At 39.5% G+C, this 20,298-nt stretch overlaps 1 pseudogene; it reads left to right on the top strand.

Moving 5' to 3' along the window:
* The first annotated feature begins 7,952 nt into the window (after positions 1-7,952).
* LOC121602936 lies at positions 7,953-20,293 on the top strand (annotated as a pseudogene).
* Positions 20,294-20,298: the final 5 nt, after the last annotated feature.

The raw sequence follows: 20,298 nt of genomic DNA on the forward strand, positions 1-20,298 counted from the left end.
TGCAACTTTACTTGTTTCACCGGAGTGATCAGGACAGCGTAAGAGAACACTTAGTTTTTGTTTTACAACTATATTCAAGTCAACGTATTTACAAGCATTACATAAAGCTGATTTGTAATAGTATCAAACGAAACATACACACTGTTTGTACTCTTCTTATCCTAATCGAACGCATACTTCAGTAAAACAAAACGATCGCGCGTTTGTATTGCACCCGTGCCGTGTTGATAACAATGAAGTAAAGCAAATAAAACACAAGCTGTTTGAAAAAGTACAACCTTAGCCAGAAATATGAAGTATAAGCAATAGAGAAAGAGCGAGAGGGAGAGAGAGATAGAGAGAGAGAGAGAGAGAGAGAGAGAGAGAGAGAGAGAGAGAAAGAAAGAGTTTTATGAAAATTAGACTAATTGATCGATTGTGACGACGTAAACTATAAGTTATGTGCTACAAAAACAAACAAAAAACACGAAAGCAAAATACCTAGAAAATAAACATGCAAAGGAGTGGTTACCAACGACTGATTTATATATTGAAAGTAAAAGCAAAAAAGTAAACCAACACAAAGAGAAAGAGAGAGATACAGAGCAACACTACTTATACGAACTGATGAAAAATAAGCCAATAAAATTAGCTTAACAAACTGCAGACAAAAAAGAACTATAGCCACATAAATATCCGTACAACGGAAGTAAAAGAAGGAATACAAAGACAACGTAACGCTGATATACAACATTAGCTGTGAAGCGTCACAATTTTCTCCATAGTTTAGTAGTCGATTCACCATAAAGTTCACCTGCATAATTGTCACCAATTACCAACACAAGCGCATCGTCACATCATCATCATCATCCACATCACCACCATCATAAAACTAGTAAACATTTAAACTATCATATAACACGAGTGCAGAAGAGAAGGTGCAGGGGAGGAGCGGGCATACAACGCAAAGGTTCATATACTTTCTTCGTGTTTGAAGCTAGCTTTATGGCAAACACAACAATAGCAATTGTAAAACCAGTTCCAATACCGAAGGTAATTTTTATAACACCATTAGCATTGTAAAGCGATGAAAATAAACCACCGGAAAAATGTATTGTATATCTTAATTGATTGACGTGTTATGAGAAAATGGAAAATGTTTTATAATCTTTTTTTATCATAAAATAAAAAACAATCGTTTTTACTATCCACTTACTTATGTAGCTCATTACTAAATATGTGCTACAATCACTGAAAAATAGAATGAGATTCAGCAAATAAAATGGTCTATATTAAGCAATATTTTTTCTAAAAACAAAATGTATTTTTCACTATAATAATACAATTAGATTAAATGAATCTTTTTAACATGTTTGATTGTTTGATACCAAAATTATACATTTAAATGAGGTTTCTTTAAACGAAATAAACTTTTTACCTCATCTTGTACGCCGTTTAACGCCAGAAGTACAGTGACCGGCAAAATAAAGTAACGACTTACTTCTTACATGAAAAGCTTTCTTTCAGTTTTTAGTTAAAAATTAACTTTAAAAAATTAAAAAATTAAATTAACACCTTCTGTTTTTTAACATTGTTCGTTATGTGTGCTAAACCATTGTGGATTCTCGATGCAAGAGTGAACAAAACTGCCCTGACTAATAATGAAAATTATTTAAAAGTAACGCATGGGAGAAATTACATAAGATTACATAAGAGATTGGTAGGGACATGAATGAGTACCAACCAAATATTGTAGTAATTTTATGGTTAGATTGTTTTATGGTTGACAGACGTTAGAAGTGATGAATAGTTATGCTTTTTTGCTCCATGATAACTCCTCGTTGGTTGTCAGTCAATCAAAAGGTTACAACTAACATGTACCGCAACTAAAACAGAGCCAATAAATGCCGGGCTTCATATAGATCCGGAGTGTGTTGAATATGTAGTAGAAACTATGTCAAAGCGTATATAACATATCCTGGTTCACATATATGTTTTTATTAAATATACATATATTTCTCATATATAATATTCTTATATTACATGTAATGAAAGCGGCCCCTTTTATTTTGTCACAGTGATTTTACCTTAATTAAATTAGAGTATGTGTTCTACAAGCAAACTTTTTCATTTTTATCATTGTTTAGCATTTCACATACAAGATCACAAACATTTTTTAAAATAAAGCAGTACGTGGACTTGACTATAACGAAACAAAATGGAACAAAAGTAAAAATGTACAAGGTGGACACTTTAATTTGCGTGTCACTAAACTTTTCTTATGTTCCTCGGGCGAGGTTTGAATAATCAATCCGATGCCCTACTTTTATCAAACAGCTGCTATAATTCACAAACTGTTTCCAACTTATGGAACCGTAAAAGTACTAGACAAAGAATTTTATAATTGTTCGGTCTAAAGATGTAGGGTGAGTTACTGATACAACCTTGATGCAACTTCCCTACGGCCAGCTGGAATGCTTTCATATGATTATTTGATGTGAAATCAATGGTACAGAAAATATCTACTGCTCCACCGGATAGTGAGAAAAAAGCTCTACAGGACCATCCAGTCTACTGGAAATTTGTAATCAACGAGTGTATGTGAGAGAATGCTATCGATGAGGTTTAAGTGGCACGAAATAAACCCTACTAGTGATGTTTAGCGGCGCGTTAGGGGGAATTCTTTTGTTCTAGAAATACTATCGTTCGATGAATTGAAAACAACACGCGACCAATGGTTCAACGGGTTCAATGCATTGACTTGATAACGTAATGGTGCTATCACTTATATCCATTGATTTTGGTTTTGTCGTTATCCAAATAAATGTTTTTCAGGTAAAAGCAATTCAAAAATAAAATTAACGATTAACGATTTAATCAACTCGTACGACGTAATAACATGCCCGTCATGGGTTCAAGTCCCGAATAGACTGTGCCCCCATACGTAGGACTGACTATGCTGCTATGGTAACAATAAGTCACTGAAAGCCAAGCTTATTTCACTAGTGGGTACAGGCAGGCCTTGATCGACAGCGGTTGTTGTGCCAAAAAAGAAAAAATCAAAGATTCATCAAACACACGAACTTTTTAATAGTATGTACCATCCCGTACGCCTCACAACTTAACATTCATCCCCGGTAGGAATAACGGTTGTAGTAAGCAAACTACCAGCACTATTAGTAGCTGCGCTACTAATCATCCTTGAACCGGTTAAGCCTGATCGACCCCACAAGAGGCAACTCATTTGCACTGACTCCTGTGTCATCATCTTCTTCTTTGGCTCAACAACCGATGCCGGTCAAGGCCTGCCAACCCACTTGTGGGGTTGGCTTTCAGTGACTTATTGATTTCCCCCCATAGCAGGATAGTCAGTCCTACGTATGGCGGCACGGTCTATTTGGGGCTTGAAACCCATGACGGGCATGTTGTTAAGTCGTACGAGTTGACGACTGTACCATGAGACCGGCTGTGTCATACTGGAATTAATATTGTGCTGTAATGCTGTAGTACTAGAATTGCACTGGGCGGCTGTAATGGTTTACCCTAGAGTTGTAATTATCAAACACAACGTACAAACGGGACAGGCGTTTGTGATGGGAAGTTGTAACAACTCTGTGGATGTGAGCATTCATAGATAGCGTGGTGATTTTACTAATCATAAAAATAATAAGTTGTATATAGACAGTCACCGAGATACACGATTTATGGGGACCATAAACGGTCACAAAATATCGCATATCTCGAATTTCCGCGTAAGTCAAATTTCACGGTTTCCCGAAAAAATATCACTTATTTTCGTATTATTTTGCTTGGCGAGATAAGTGTTACCAATTGTTAGTACAGGCGGTCCCCGAGATACACGGTTAATGGGGACCGAAAACGGCCGCAAAAAACCGCGTATCTCGAATTTCCGCGTAAGTCGAATCTCGTGATTTCTCGCCAAAATATCACTAATTTTCGTGTAAATTTGCAACTAGGGGGTGGTTTTAGCCACCTAATCAATTATTTGATATGATTCTAAATGAAATAACAGTTTCAAACCTTTTGAAATAGTTTTTAACATCCGATCAAAACAGAAATTATTTGGCATTTTACAATAGATGAGTCAAATCAGTACAATTTGGTCAAAGAACTGTCAAATTTAGAAAACCGCGTATCTCTGAATCCGCGTATAAGAGGTACCGTGTATCTCGGGGACCGCCTGTAATAATTCGAACTGAATGTAAAGGCCGGGCTACATTGATCGTACTCCGTAGTGTAATTTTTGTGAACGCGTACGCCATCTAGCGGCGGCGGGTTGAAGCTAGATGCTGGCATAATTTATCTGTCAAAAAACGTTTTGGGTCGAGGAGGCTATAATTTTACCCAATGATGGATAGAGATGGGAAGATGGAGAAAAATGTTGCCCAGCGCTTTGTATGAATGACGATTTGTCCAACAACAACAATTAACGGCCTACTTTGTTGCAATTTATGGACGTTTATCAACATTTCCTACGGCAAACAGGTAGCCTGGTTGAAACTTGATGAGACACCAAGTATGAATAATTTTGGCACTTAAATTATACCCACATCTAGCTTGCGCTGGTCGCCGCCAGATGCGCTAGTGAATATAAAAATTACACTTGCGAGTACGATCAATGTAGCCCGGCCTTAACAATTTTAAACGTTCTTAAAGAATTATAAAGTTCGATCAGAAGGGAATTTACTTTGCATTTGACGATTGATGTGTCAAATCAGTACAATTTGCTCAAAGAAATGTCAAATTTATAAAACCGCGTATTTCCGAATCCGCGTATAAGAGGTATCGTGCATCTCGGGGACCACCAGTAATGTAATATCTGTTAAAATGAGTGCAAACAAAACAACAATACTTGATGTTATGAATAACTTGTCTGTAGGTAAATACTAACTACCACTATGCCACAAATACTATTTACAAGTGATTACTTTAAAAATTACCACACAATACAGAACTTATCAAACGCACCGAAATCCAATGTTTGTTCAAAATTTTCACAAGATAGATTCAATTCAATTACACATTTTTCGAATCATTTTTAGCCATTTTTAACATGTTGCATTACTTTAAACACCATTTTGGATGTAGCAAACAAAGTAAAATTACTAGATAAACACAAGCTTCACATGGTCTAGGTTCAAATGCCGTTTCACTCTCACGTGTAAGTAGATAGTTTCAAGGCATTGTAAATAAACAAGTAAGTGACCTGAACATAACCAAATCAACAAATCTGACCTATGACGATTAGTTAGTAATTACCTGTAGCAGTGTGTTTAATTTTAGGTGCAGCCTTGACATACACACGCACTATCCAAAGCTCTGCCGGGAAAATTTAACCACCTGACCATACCTAACTCGTTTTAAAACGTTTTATTTTATGGTTGCTTAGCGTGATTGTTAGCAACACGTCCAGTTAACCCAACAACAAAAATGATGGCCAAGAAATATTTTACTCTCAATTATTCGAGATTTTTCCGTAAGGGCTTTGTATTTTTTACTAGATTAGCTTTTTTACTCTGGACTGATCAATCAAAATTTAGATTCATCACCGTTCGTTTAATTCAGGTATGTCAAACTGGCGGCCCTCCTCAATGCTGAATGCGGCCCGCGAGAATATTTTGAGAATTGCTAAATGCACTGCAAACCAAAAAACTGTTATTACTATTTGTCTAATTGTATAAAATTTTCCAGAGAAGAACAATCATTTTGATGGTATATCTTTCAAATCTAACATGAATGTAACCATAACATCTCATAAACTTATGCTGCACAATCGTACAGAACAATTGAAACCCTTAAGAAAAATTGATTTGAATGCAAACTCATTATGTTTCGATGAAATTCTGAATATTAGCACAATGTTGTGTACACTCGATTGCACATTCTATGGAAAAATATGGAAAAATAGATTTGCGTCAACCTTCTACAAACGAAAAAGGAATGAAATACTTTCATACACACACTTGGAATCTTTGCAACAACTAGTGCTGGATTGTCAGAATCGTCATTTTTGATCTTAGCTATTCTGACTCCTGATCCGTCCAAATCAAACCAACAGTTCCGTTCGGTGCCGACCTAAGCTTATAGAGCCGTTTAATGCCATTCGGAACCATTGGAGTCATCGGTTGTCGCACGGAGCGGCTAATCTGCAGTGAGAAATGGATCTGGTCGGTCCTACCGAATTTGACCATGCCCCAATTACCCGAATTTGACCAATTATGCCCCCGAGTGCCGAGTTAAGGATTCATTGGGCTCCGAAATTCTTTTTCGAACGAATTTGCACGGCTCCGACCTTAGAATGTTACATTTTTGATGTTCGATTAAAGCCACTTCTGTTTTATTCATAATCATGCCACCATAAATGTTAATAAAAATGATTGTAGCCAAGTTGGAATTATGTGTACCCCACATTCTACAAAACGTATTAATGTACTTTCCAACCTCCCCAAAAATCAAAACCAAAATGATATGATTACGCTTAAGCCATGAGTATTTAGATTAAGGATTAAAATAATCGAAATGCCGAAGTCCTGCGATCTATAGCTTATTTCCATAGATTAGCTCACACAGTCCACTACCTCAATTCGCGAATCATCTCCCTTCAAGTGTCAAAAAACGAATCTTTGTCAGATAAAATTATCGTAATTTAAAAAATTATTTGTAAAATACGGGTTCTTGGAACTTGGAAATTAGCAAAAATTATGTTTAAACACGTTTTATTACAATTTTTCTCTTGATCTGTCAAAAAATTGCAGGCAAATATATTTGTTATACATCCAGCGATGGATAGCTTGGATGGCTTGAAAATGATTCGCCTAGCGAAAAAGATACCTTAGTGAAAAAGTGTGGTTGGACGATATTTTCTAACAGAACTACCGTGTTAGAACGCGACTAATGAAAAATGTCGTAATAAGGATAAAAAATGCATGTGACTTTAAAAGTACATTAAACTATTTTTCGAAATAAAAAAGTGCACAATGAAAAATAACACAGCAAATTTGTAAATAGGAAACTATTCCAGATTTGAAGCGAGGAGTACAAAAAGTCAATTTGTTTAACAATAATGATTTTAAACAGTATTTTATATAAATATTGAGGTATAGTTTTTATTCTCACATTTGCGGCCCGCGAATCACTGAAAATCTGTACTTGCGGCCCTCTGATGAAATGAGTTTGACACAGCTGGTTTAATTTATTCGCGCTTATCCCAAAATAAGCACAAATTGCACGCCAGTAGTGATTTAAATTCTGTCTCTGTGATAGGGCAAGATGCCGTTTCACAGGCATGTTTACGTCAAACATCTGAAGGATTGGAGGTGGAATATGAGACAACAAAGACCGAGAGCATTGGTACGGGAGGAATACCAATGACAATGCGCATTGTCTCACGCCCATTTATCCTGTGTGCGGTGCGTAAAGAAACAAAAACAAAAAGGATGACATAAACACAAGCTGCCATTAAAGGCGATGGTGGTAAATGGCAACTGGCAGAAATAAACGTTGCCAGTTGAAGATTTTTTTTTTGTCATCCCAATTCATCACCATCTTCATCTGTGCGTTAGATTCAGGCCCATCAATCCACCTGGCACATTTTGTGGTACCTTGGATCACTTCATTTTAACTTCTTTCCCATTAATCACTAACCTTTTATCTAAGCGTCTAAATCCAACGTATTTTGGTTTCAGTTTTCGGTTCCCTTTGCTGTGATACATTTCGACAAGTGGCCGGTCGGTTTTCTTAACTTCCGCACAACTAAATATACTCGCGAACGAAATCATTCACAGGTCAACTCTCCAGTGCCTGCTTGGTGCATATCGACGACTCCCGCTTCCTACAGCGAAGCCGTTTGTTGCGTGCTGAACGAGCATAGAAAAAAAGTCAAAGCAAATCTTGCAGTGCACGATAGCGGGAGAGTGTGAGAGAGAGACAGAGAGGGTGAGAGGTTACAAGCGCCCCTGTAAGTAGTAGTGAGAGTGAGATACAGCGAACACAAAACATTGGACTTGAATTTCTTTTTGCCTTCATCCACCCGGGGGAGGACATGCCCGCGAGGGAACAACGCGATGGACTGCCGGCACTGCCGTTGCCGCCGCACGAACGAACGAGCGGACGGGCGGCTTGCTACGATGGAGAGTTTTTGGCGTCACGTCAGTATCATCGTCGATTGCGGCTCAAGTGGTTCGCTCACACAGTGACAGTGCGGTGGGTCGAGTGGGACCAGCAGCAAGTGTCGTGGCTGTCTCGCTATACCAGATTAGATTATTAGATGCCAATTGCAGGGCAATTATCCCTGTAAAGTTGTTGAAGTTGAAAGATCTGTATAAATGAAGGTTCACAACGTGTCATGACCGAGGGAAGAAGGGTCATCGAACTGGTCAGATAATTTTGCTCACATTTACTACGGTCTGTGTCCGCGTGCTTATCCACCTATCATTCATGTAATGATTTTTCAACATGTGAACACCAATGCCAGTGCTTCTTTTTGTAACTTGTTGCTTCACTACAGTTACTTAAGTAATGTGTGAAGTTACAAATTGAAGTGATACATTCAAGTGAATAATCTTATATACGAAAAGTACGCACACTGTTACTAACGTGATACAACTGTGGCGTTAAATTAACATTTAACGCAGTGCACGATCTTCACGCCAAAAATCAACGCAACCAGGAGGCAGCATTTAAAGTAAGCGCGCGTCAATCATCATCCAGTGGCAGCAACGTGTATCGGCGGTGTATTTTGTGCGCTAGTGTATGTGATCGGTGGAAGGTGAGTGGAAGTAAATTTGTATACTTTTACTCGTTCCGCAAACCAAAAAAAACACACGGTGAAAACAAGGGTTTGGTTTGGCTTACATAATAAACAGTTTCCGACGCCGGTAAAGGAATGTTTCGATGGCTGTTTTAAACTTTCCTTGCTACTTATGTTTTACTTTAAGCTTTTGTTTCCAATGTGCTGTGTCGGTGTAGTGTGACTTTAAACTAAAATTGGGCTTTTGAAAGAAAACCACGCTCAAAACATTAGTTGTAAAGCATTGCTCGTATTTATGAAAGCTTACACTGTCTATTACTATTGATTAGTAAATATATTCGATAACAGTTATACAACTAAAACTTACAAGAAAGATAGTTTGCGCAACTGCTTTACGCCGGTTCGAAAAATAGTGATCGTGATCAAGTTGTGTATTTCTGCCAAATTTTTGTTCCTATTTTTGTTTCTTGTTTTAAGTTTCGGAGGATGTATTCCGACCTTGCAGATTTCTACTGCGACTACCGGAAACGATTAGATTTTCCAGTTCGCTTAGGATTTATAAATATGCATTTGTGCACCAAAACACATACATCAGTGTTTCCTTGTGCGAGTCCGATTATTTCTTACATTCTTTACTATTGTGGGATTTTTTTTTTAATGGAATTACTATTTCGACTCTTTGTTCAAAATATAATAAAAGTTAAAAAGATTTTTGTGATAGTAATTCAAAATGTGTGATGATTTATTTTATTATTTAAATAATTGTTGCAATAACTACGCAATTAATGCTACTGATACTAAGTACTTTTGTATCTTGCTATACAAAATGTATGCAAAATGAGCCGGTCTCATGGTACAGTCGTCAACTCGTACGACTTAACAACATGCCCGTCATGGGTTCAAGCCCCAACTAGACCGTGCCGCCATACGCAGGACTGACTATCCTGCTTTGGGAGGTAATCCAAAAGTCATTGAAAGCCAACCCCACACAAGTGGTGTACAGGCAGGCCTTGACCGACAACGGTTGTTGAGCCAAAAAGAAGAAGATACAAAATGTTAAACAAGTTTTCCATTCTGATACCGTCAATCGAAAAAACAAAAATTGTGTTATTTTTGGTTGGTGTATCGGTTAACAATTTTTTGTTTGATAAATTGGAAACTATTCCAATATGTTATTATTCGTACTTTTTGAGACATCATCCATCAATAATGTTCGTGTCTATAATTAATTATTTGAATTAAGCCTATACATTAAATTTGTATATTCTATTGGTAATAGTCTCATTTGTCAGGGGAAGCTGGTTTCGGAAGATTTTTGGCATCAGTGTTCTTCAAGGTCAAAATTACGGTGTTAGCGTTTCCTTTATGAATAAATTATTCTTGGCATAAACCTACGACGTTGCGAAAAAAATATTGGAAGTCATTGGCTATTTACACATTAATTTCACACCTTGCAAAAAGGCAATAACTGGTCAACGTAATCCGTACAGTAGAAACCAACACCATCAGGTACAGCACATGATATATCTATAATGATAGTGTAGTTTTGCACCGTAATGACATGACAAGCTTTAAAACAAAATATGCTTTTTGAAACTGCATTGTGCACTGCTTTATTTGAAACAGCACAGTATGGTGAAACGAAACTTTTATGATACTGTGAGTTTCCTATTTCTACAAATACTGTAGATGTAAATTTTCAAACTTAGCTCAACTTATTTTATTAATAAAAGTTCTACAGGCAAACAATTTCATTCATTTATTAAATGAAGGGAGAAACAGAATATTGATGACTATTTGGCAGTGTTTATTGATCTGATCTTGCTTAAGTTGTTGTTTTTTGTTCTCCGTAATTCAGTCTGCGCATATCTTCACAAACGATAATTTCGATCAATGATCAGAAGATACTAACAGCAATTCTAAAATTTTGATTCATACAATAAACATTTCTATCTTTATTTTGCCTTAGTTATAGTTTTACCTAATCCAGTTTTCTCGCTTATATGAGTTATGAGTTAACTTTGCTCAGTTTCTATGTATTTATAGAGCTACTACACGTTCACATTTAATGCATTATTCTTGTTCACTTTTAGAGCATAAATCATAATTCCAGTTCTCCTAGCAACGATGGACAAGCCCAAATCAGCCTTGAACATTGCGGAAGAAACACGCCTCTTTGGTGAAGTGCCGCAGGTGACACTTGCTCTTTCCGGTACAGAAACCTCTAAGCCCCCCAGCGTCAAGGAAAATGTATCAAAGCCGTCATCCGATTCTATCGAGAATCACGATGGACAGCACGATACCAAAAGCTCCGGCATTAGTAGCACTGCTAGCACTATGAAGGGCGATCCTTCCCGGGATGGACAGCATCTGGATGAATCTAACCTAGGCCAGCAACCAGACTCGATGACCACCGTTGTGATTGATATCGAAGCTACTAGCGGAGGTATGTTTAAATGGTATAAAGAGAAAAAATGGAATCTGAAATCTTACTCATATGGTACACTCGATGCATCCTTTTTCATGCGTATAACATGGCTAACCCGTCAGTTCCTGGCGAACTTGATACGCTGCATGACAGTAAGGTCGCCGTACATCTCGTATAGCTCGTCGTTATATCGGCTCCTCCATTGTCCTTCCACACATACGGGGCCATTCTAAATCGTTCTGAATACTTGAAGTTACTAGTTACAACATGTACCACTTATTTTTACGACAATCATTTATTTCACAATTTATTGTGAAGTTAATTATTCTTGCAGATATAATGTATTACTACCAATACGCTACATAAAGCACCAAGTTTAATACGTAATAGATGGATTTAATCATCTTTTTTTTATTATGTTACTACATGAACGCTTTGATCAGTACCGTCGTTGAAATATTCCAGCTCGCAACTACCTGCAAGCAGTCGTTCTCCCACTCATTAGTGAGGCACTACGTATGCTCGGCAACAGAAGTGACTGAAAACGCTACTCACACTATAGGAGTAATCCATAAACCGATCACATATTCCGAAACTTCTGGCACACCAGTCCGCACAATTGAGTACTGGTGAGACGAGTACTGCGAGACTCTGTGGCCTCAAAGAACTTCATGAACTGGTTTGGCCGGTATTATCCTAAAAATATAAGGGGCCTTCCATTATAGAGTACCTTGAAACAAGTTCACTGACCAGCTGATAGATCTTGTAAATATGACAAATACTCTTCCATAAACAAGACTCTACATAATCATCCTTACCATCCTTATCATCGATGATTGTTAAAAGAGCATTGCCACTTTTAAACAACGTGCATGTGATAGAGCATTGCGAATACAAATATTCTTAATCATCAATGTGATAGGTTTTTTGTGTTTTATAGTTTCTTCAAGAAAACTGACTAGCTGATAACAAACCGCGTACTTCAAACGCGGTAATGTTAGTCTTATATTGACGGTATTTTTTTAATTACAGATTTACTATAAATCATCATCTCAGTGCGAGGATATTAGGGAAAAGAAATATCTTCTTCTTTTTATTCTCATGTAGTATGGCAACCCAGATCGGTCACAGGTTTACCTAGGCCGCTTATAAGACTGGTCTTACCAAGTATTAGGAATCGCGGTTCATACGTGATTTGAGACCAGGAAGGGTATAGCCGTAACGATTTGACTGTTCGATGGGATCAACTAAAGTGAACGAAGTAACATTTAACGTAATGCAACGAACATTTTGAATTAACATTTTTTAAACTCAAGTACATTGCTGCATTTATTCGCTGGTTTGTCTAATCTGGGACACCATCTCGTCGGACCAGCTCGTCCGGTCGCATGATCATGGACTTCATTGCTCTGTATAGAGCTGCATGATCGCGTAAGATCACTTAAGAAGAAGATATTTTTACCTAAATATTTTAAATCATTAAACACACGAGTTTTTATAAAAAAGACAATAAGTCAATTTAATGTTGAATCAATGAAATTATGAGTTTAACTGTTTTTAAAATTCAACGAAGGTCCTTACAAACCAGAGAATTTTGGTTTACTCTAATATGGCTTGCATTTATAATGATAATAAAAGATAAGCAATTATCTCTTTATTTAAACAATGATACAAATGCGATAATAACTTTGCTTTAATTTTAAATAAAGCAAAAAAGATAAAGATTTAATTTTAAATCTGCGTAACGTGTGCTCAAACATAAGTCGTTGGTTTCCTACCAACTGTGGATTTGGTTTCGCGTTTTTCCGCGTAACGTTAGAGCTTTCTGCACCGTAACGCATCGTTTAGATATCCAAAACGCCCAAAAGCTCCACGAAAGCTCATCACACTGCATGGTAACGTTTATCATTTTCAAACCGAGATGAACATTTGCTACTGTTGGACGTTGAAAGATCTTTTTCCTTGTTTGAAATTAAATTGTGCACTATGTTCTATCAGTTGTGCTCTATGTTAGTAGATAAAGTTGTTTGAAATTTTATTATAAGTACAAAAGCATTCGAATGAATTGAAATTGTACAGATGGCCACACATGTCGATTAAAAATAAATGCCATGACAACTCCGCCAAGGAAGTGCCTTCATCACTCTAGCTACTAACATTTTTAAAACAATAGTTTTATTTTCCTACAATTCCTCTTGTATCCTAGACGCTCATCTTGAATGTTTCATTGATTTATACGCAAATTAAATATGGTTCGTTAAAAAAAAGTGACCCCTTCTTTGGCCGTTTTGCTTTGCATGCCCATTCGGAGTGGTCGAGCTTGAATAAGCCCGAAAGTGAACACGCAATAACGCAATGACTCTGTGTGCGGCTCGCTGGCAGACTGGCGGTTCTCTTTTCCGTCGTCGACGCGAGCATCATCGGGCGCTCTCGCGCTCCGCATAGTTCGCTTCGCGTGTGCGTCTGCTGCTGCTGCTGCTGCTGCCCATTGCACACACATTCACTGCACGTACCTTTCTGACAGGGAGGGAGGAGGGTGCTCCAAGGGTTTCTGTACAGTGTAAGTACAATTGCGCGCCGCTTGAACCACCAACTCGTCCCGGTACGGTGTAGTAGTGGTTGTTGCGCGTACTTTCTGAACTGTGACTATAGCGTATGCTCCCGCAGCCCGCAAACGACGACCAGTTTTGTCCCGTGCGTTCGCTGGAACAGAAGCAGAAGCTCGGCTCGCGCGTGTTCGAATACAGTACAGTGTGTGCTCGTACATTCCCATTTTGCTGTGCTTTCAGGTTGGTTGTGTGTACACATCATATCATGCATACTTGTTTCTACATGCGTGGCTTTTTCTGTTGGGGCCAAAGTTCCTATCGCGCGCGTTTCACGCGCTTACGCATACATCATCCGCAAGCAAAGTGAATTTATTGTCATTGTCGCATCTTGCGCACAATTTGGACAGTGAACAAAACATCTTCATTGTTTGCTCTTTTGTGACGCTTTTTCAAACGAGTAATGCTGGTTTAATTTCCATATTGTGTTGTGCCTCCTAGTCGCCCTGCATTAATGCACAAAGTGGCTCCTTGCGTTAATGTGCAGCTGTAGCAATGCATATGGCGTGTGGTGTTGCAAAACCGGTTCGAAAGGCGTTAAGTGTTAAGTGTAAAAAATATGAAGAAAAATCAATTCTGGGGACAAGGGAAAGTGTCATAAGTTTGAAGAAAAAAAGTGTGCATGTTTGTTGGGGGGGGGGGGGGAGAATTTCAGTAACCTTCGTTCAAGTACACACAATTGCAGCCACTCGTCGGTTTAGAGCTCTGTTGCTCGGTCAGTGCAAGAAAAGTAAAAGAATATGCCCTCCACTCCACTGGCCGTCAGCCATCCGTGTTTGTGTCTGTGTGTATGTGTCAGTACGTAAGAGTTGGTGGGTAAAAGCGTTTCAGTGAACAAAAGTACTGAGCCCAAACAATTTCCAAACTGCCACCGAAGGACGAGGAGGGCTTTTTGTGGAGAGGTTGAGTTTTCAGTTTCTTCACGTTGTGCGGTGATCAAGTGATATGAAAAAAAACCCTCACTTTTGCTTCAACGAAAGCTTGTATGAACATTTATCCCCCATTCCGTAAGAAACCATCCTATGTTGCCTGTCATGTTCGGCTGGGTTGATATTCAACATTATCTTATCACACTGTGCGGCCGTAGATCGTATCGAAATCCACTTTAAACCCCCATCCGGCTAGCTTCTTAGCTCACGTAAAGTGAGCGTTATTATCGCGCAAAGAATTCGCCCACAAAACGGCAGAGTAACGATGTTTATTCGTCGACAGAACCTCCTCCCGATTAACGATTCCACTTCCACCGCTCATTGCCACCAGCTTGACCTCTGGACTTTTGAACCAACCCCGGCGCAGTGTGCAAATAAGGACAATCATCGTGGTGAAGCATTTTGTTTTTTAAACGATCGTCAGCCCCAACCGCAGTGCGCGTTCTAGTAGAAGCGTTCGTAAGGCGTGATTAGATGTGCCGGGCACCATTGAACAAAATTGCTGAACGCATCTGTTTTGCATACAATTCTACTATGTTTTGTCTCATGATTAAATCGAGCGTAAGTGCCAGGGGAGCTCCATTTTATAGATACAATCCTGGCTGTCTAGAATTTTATACACTTTGATACACATTTGATGTCAATAGATCGACTTTAAAACATGCCATTATGTTCATTACACTCATCACATCGCGCTTATATTAGAGCTGTTAAATAACAACGAAAGCCACTATCAATGATGACCTTTGCCAAGGGTCCAATATCAAATTTCGATAAGCCAGCCAATGGTAGAGGGAACGATGAACGATAAGCCCATATTCTACCACGATTGGCTGTGGGGCACAGTGCAGTAACCAAAAGCTGGGATGATTACGTATAGGTCTCGACCGGGATTGTTGGATCGTTGCGGACAATTAACGACAACGAGCGTGTCGTGTGGGTTTTGTAGAGAACCGGCCAGCTTGTTCACCACCAACCGACACACACACACACACATACGGACAGCCTTCCCGTAGGGTATGTTTTAATGCATCCATTTGTGACATCACTACATGCGTTGACAATGTTTGGTGTGTGCTCAGTGCAACGACTGTTGCAGTTGCTGTTATAGAAAGACACGATCAAACAACTACAACTTTAAAATGGGATTGAGTGTTCGACAATGAAACTGATGCAGCTGGACTTTGTGTTTGGTACGAGGGCAATATGTATACTTTTTTTGCGGAATTGTTTGACCTTATAGTAAAAATATGAATGAAACAAAAAAAAAACATAATTACGTACAAACTATTACGTTACAGATATCATGTATTAAAAAAAGTCTGATTATCCCTAGCCATTTTAATTTAGCTTTAGTATTTTTAATTTGCTTGTTTGTTTTGCAATGCCCGATAGGTTATGACGTCTCATTCCACACTTATCGTGGCAAAAAAATCTCCTTCACTTTTTGGAAAAGACCTTCCTAATATAAATCATGTTACTGGTTTAAAAAAAAACTTCTCTTCACAACAAATCCAGTATGATTGCGCATGAAAGTTAACGAAAATGTTATGATTGTTTGAGACCAATACAATAGTTTTATGCTTTCTATCGAAAAACAGGGGACATTTCACAAAAGTTTACGACTCAAATATTATCATGTAGATTTGGAGAGTATATGTGCATATGTAAGTGTTTGATGTATTTTTGTGTGCGCTTTTTTTCAGTACAAATGGTCCAACGGCATTAATATCTACTCACGACAGACCTTTGCTATAAAAGGGTTGAGAATTTGCGGCTGTGACTGTATCTTTTATATATATTTTTTTAAATATTATATCTAATCATGCCCAAGATAGACAACTTTTTTCAAGTGTCAATTGCGAAGTAAATATAACGATTAATTGGAATAGTATATTAAACTATAAAACCAATAGTTTGCTATTGTATTAGCAAAACTGCAAAAAGAAAAAAAAACATTGGCACTAACATGAATGATCCTTGGAAACCGCTTCAACCGGCTGTTCAAGGTGCAGACACCCGTTATACCCTGTTTCTGAAACTCATCCATGATTATGCTCATTCATAGCGATAGCAGCAATACATCTACGCACCCCATGTGTGTGTGTATGTGTGTGTGTATTTGTGTTTGCCTCCCCCAGGTGAAAGAAGATCATGATGACGAAGTAGAAGGGGTTCGCCGGTGTGTTGAAAATTGGAAACTAATTAGTAGTCAAAATTTACCACACATTTATCACCAGACCATGCAAACCACAGACCCATGCTTGCAGTTGATTATTCGCGAAAGTTACCTGCATGAAGCGTACCCCGGTACACAAAAAAAAATACAAAAAAAAAAATCAATAGATAATTGCTGAGCGACAGTGAAAGAGGGAAGCGTTTCTGTACACAACCATTGCATAAATTGAATGTAAACTTTACCGATTTATAATTCTGGCTCCATCAATGGCAGGGAGGGAAAGCGGTTTGGGGTTGATCAATAGCGGTGGTGTTGGTGGTCGATGAAACACATTCACATGTGCGTTTATACAATCCCAGTAGCGGCCGGAATGTGTCAAACAAACTGCCAAGGTTGTGGTGATGGGTTTGGATGTGTTTCGGCGGGTTCGAATTCACGACCGCGCACTATTCCAGTGGCTTCTTCGAGGATCGGTTCGGCTCGTGCGCGGTCGCAATGTGGCGTGCTGGAGGTAAAAACTGTTCGTAGCATTTTTTTTACATAACGTCTTTTTTCCCGTTTACCGTCAGTGATTGCCCCCCACACACGTAGCTTTCGCCGCAGCTCTCTGGCCGATGTAATGTTTCCGTAAAATTGCTCGATCACTTGAATTTGTCCGCAGCGGGGTCATCAGTGTGTTGCTGTCTCGTACAGGCCAGGCGTTCCTTCTTTACTTTTCAACGGCTGGCCGTCGCATGACCGTTGCTCTCAGCGCCGTCTCTTCTCTGCTAAGGGGACTAATTGCTGGGATCGAGGCCCCCGGGGGGCCGGGGCAGTAATGAGTGTGCATGGTGAAGTGTTTTGTGGGCTTCAATCGTCGTTACCCACGGCTCCGTGTGTCGATTAACGCACTCACAAGCAAACGAGGCACGGGCGGTGGAGAAACTGGGCGGTTGTTGTGTCGTCGTGTTTTCCTTGTTGTTTCGTCTATTTGTGCCATATTTCCCTAGTGTGTATGTGTATGTGTATGTGTCCTACAGTTATGCTATAAAATGCATGCAACGAAAGCCAGTTCATCTACTCGTTTGCACGCACGGTACAATGCGATCTTTCTTCGCGTGCAGATTCGCTGGTCAACATAAAAATGCAAATCGGCCGCTTTGGGATTTGTGTGTGCCGAAAACTGGATGCCATTTCCAATAAACAACCTTGAACTAGTAGAAATTTAATATATACAAGATACAATTGCAAAAAAAATCAACCAGCTACTCCTTGCACGAAGCGATATAGTGGAATGTGCGCGTGTATTTCCGTTTGCAAACAGCTTGTTGGTGTAACGTATGGTGTATAACGCTGCGATGTAACGCTCAGGTACGAAGGAGAGCAAACGATGAGCGAACGAACATATGATAAGAGTGTCACTGTGTGCGTGCCGCCGAGAGCAGTCGCCATGCTCGGTTGGTTGTTTTGACATTTGAAGAAAAACAAAGCCCGGCATCGAAAAGTAGGTTACCGAAAGTGAAAAGCGGTCGCAGTTTCGGGAGGCAGTGTCGTAGGTGTGAATTTATACGGACAGTAAAGAATATTGTTAGCCACATTTGAACAGCGATAGAATGGGATTGGCCGGGGCAGCATGTTGCTAAAATGCTGTAAAAGTCATGCCACATGCATGATTATCGATTAATACACAACAAACACGGATTTTCTCCATTGAAAAGAGTCGTATTTCAATTGCCCGTATCGCTTTATCGATTTCACGCCCTGTCCGGGTCTGTTTTGTTCCAACGCTTCCTCCTTTACAGTGTAGCGTTATGTAAACTAATGTCTATTGCTCATCGTCCTCCATACAAAGGGGCAAATTAATCCATTTATTTTCGCACGCACGTCTGCTTCGCGGCTGCAACTCTTCAAATCGATTTGCCTAAATTGGTTGTGATTGTTGGGTTTCTTTCTATTTCGTTTAACTATTATTTGCACACACGCACGCAGGCGACAAGCGTAATTCCGCTCCGTTTCAATTTACCTTTTGCAGGATCCATCGTACCAGATTATAGCAACATGAGTTTTTCGGACGTAAGTATAGTGCACTGCCGAGCTGCAAATCACACATGTTTAATAACAACACTCTATTACGTATGTATGTTTGCACACACAGATCGTTCAACAGCTGCGAACTACATTCAACAGTGGCAAAACGCGAGATGTCGATTTCAGGTAAGCTATCCAAACCCATACGCGTACTTGTTAGCTACGTACGGGGAATGACTTGGCAGAAATACGCCTGTAGTGGAGCCGTAATGGTACCATCATTGCGGATATTATTAAGTTTTATCATATGCCTCTTCCATTATAATGTTTGACCTTCACGAGATCAGTGTCTTCAATCACGGATGCTGATGAAACACATGCTCATACATTATAACGTGTACGAGTGAATAGTATTGCTATTAAAACACTTCGTACATTCATATCTCAACTAATACCTTCCCTTGATAGGTTGAATCAGCTGAAGGCCCTGCTACGATGCTACGAAGAGAACACAGCCGAGATGGCGAACGTGCTAGCCGCGGATCTGCGCAAGCACAAGCAGGAAGCCCATCTGCTCGAGATTGAGTTCATTCTGAACGATCTGCGGAACACGCTGTACAATTTGCGCGAATGGGTGAAGCCGGAAAGCCGGAGAAGAGCCTGGTTAACGTCATGGACGGTGTCTACATCTACAAGGACCCGTACGGTGTGGTGCTGGTGATCGGCGCGTGGAACTATCCGCTGCAGCTTACGCTGGTGCCAGTGGCAGCCGCCATCGCCGCAGGAAACTGTGTCGTAATTAAACCGAGCGAGGTAGCTCCGGCCTCGGCCAAATTCATCGCCGAAACACTGCCAAAGTACTTGTCCCAGGTAAGGTTGTTGGGGCTGCTTGATTCGTTTTTACCTAATCATCAAAACGGTTGCACCAGTCCACCTTTGCGTAGGACGTATCGGCTTTCACTTAAGCGTGTGCGAAATCAGTTTATGGATTCACGGTAGAATATTTATTGCAAATCCTGCATAGCACAGCAAAGGGCCAACCTTGCGCATTCAAGCATAAACAGATAAAACCGATTGCGGTGCGTTCTTCTTGATGCTGTTTTATTGCGCTTTTTTTGTTGCACACAATGCACATTACAAAACAAATACCTTTGCCCATACCTTTGTATTTCGAAAAAAACCGGTTAATATGTACAACCTTGCCAATACTGAGTTCGAATCAGCAGGCCGGCAAAACCTGCCGTCAATCCTTTCTCAATCTTTGCTCACTCCAAACTCGTGCGTGGTATGCGATTACACAGCTCTTTACGCTTTCTTACACCTTAGGACTGCTACCGGGTGGTAACTGGTGGACCGAAAGAAACGAGCGAGCTGCTTAAGGAAAAGTTCGACTACGTGTT

The sequence above is a fragment of the Anopheles merus genome, unplaced genomic scaffold (assembly GCF_017562075.2).
Source record: "Anopheles merus strain MAF unplaced genomic scaffold, AmerM5.1 LNR4000721, whole genome shotgun sequence".
NCBI lineage: Eukaryota > Metazoa > Arthropoda > Insecta > Diptera > Culicidae > Anopheles > Anopheles merus.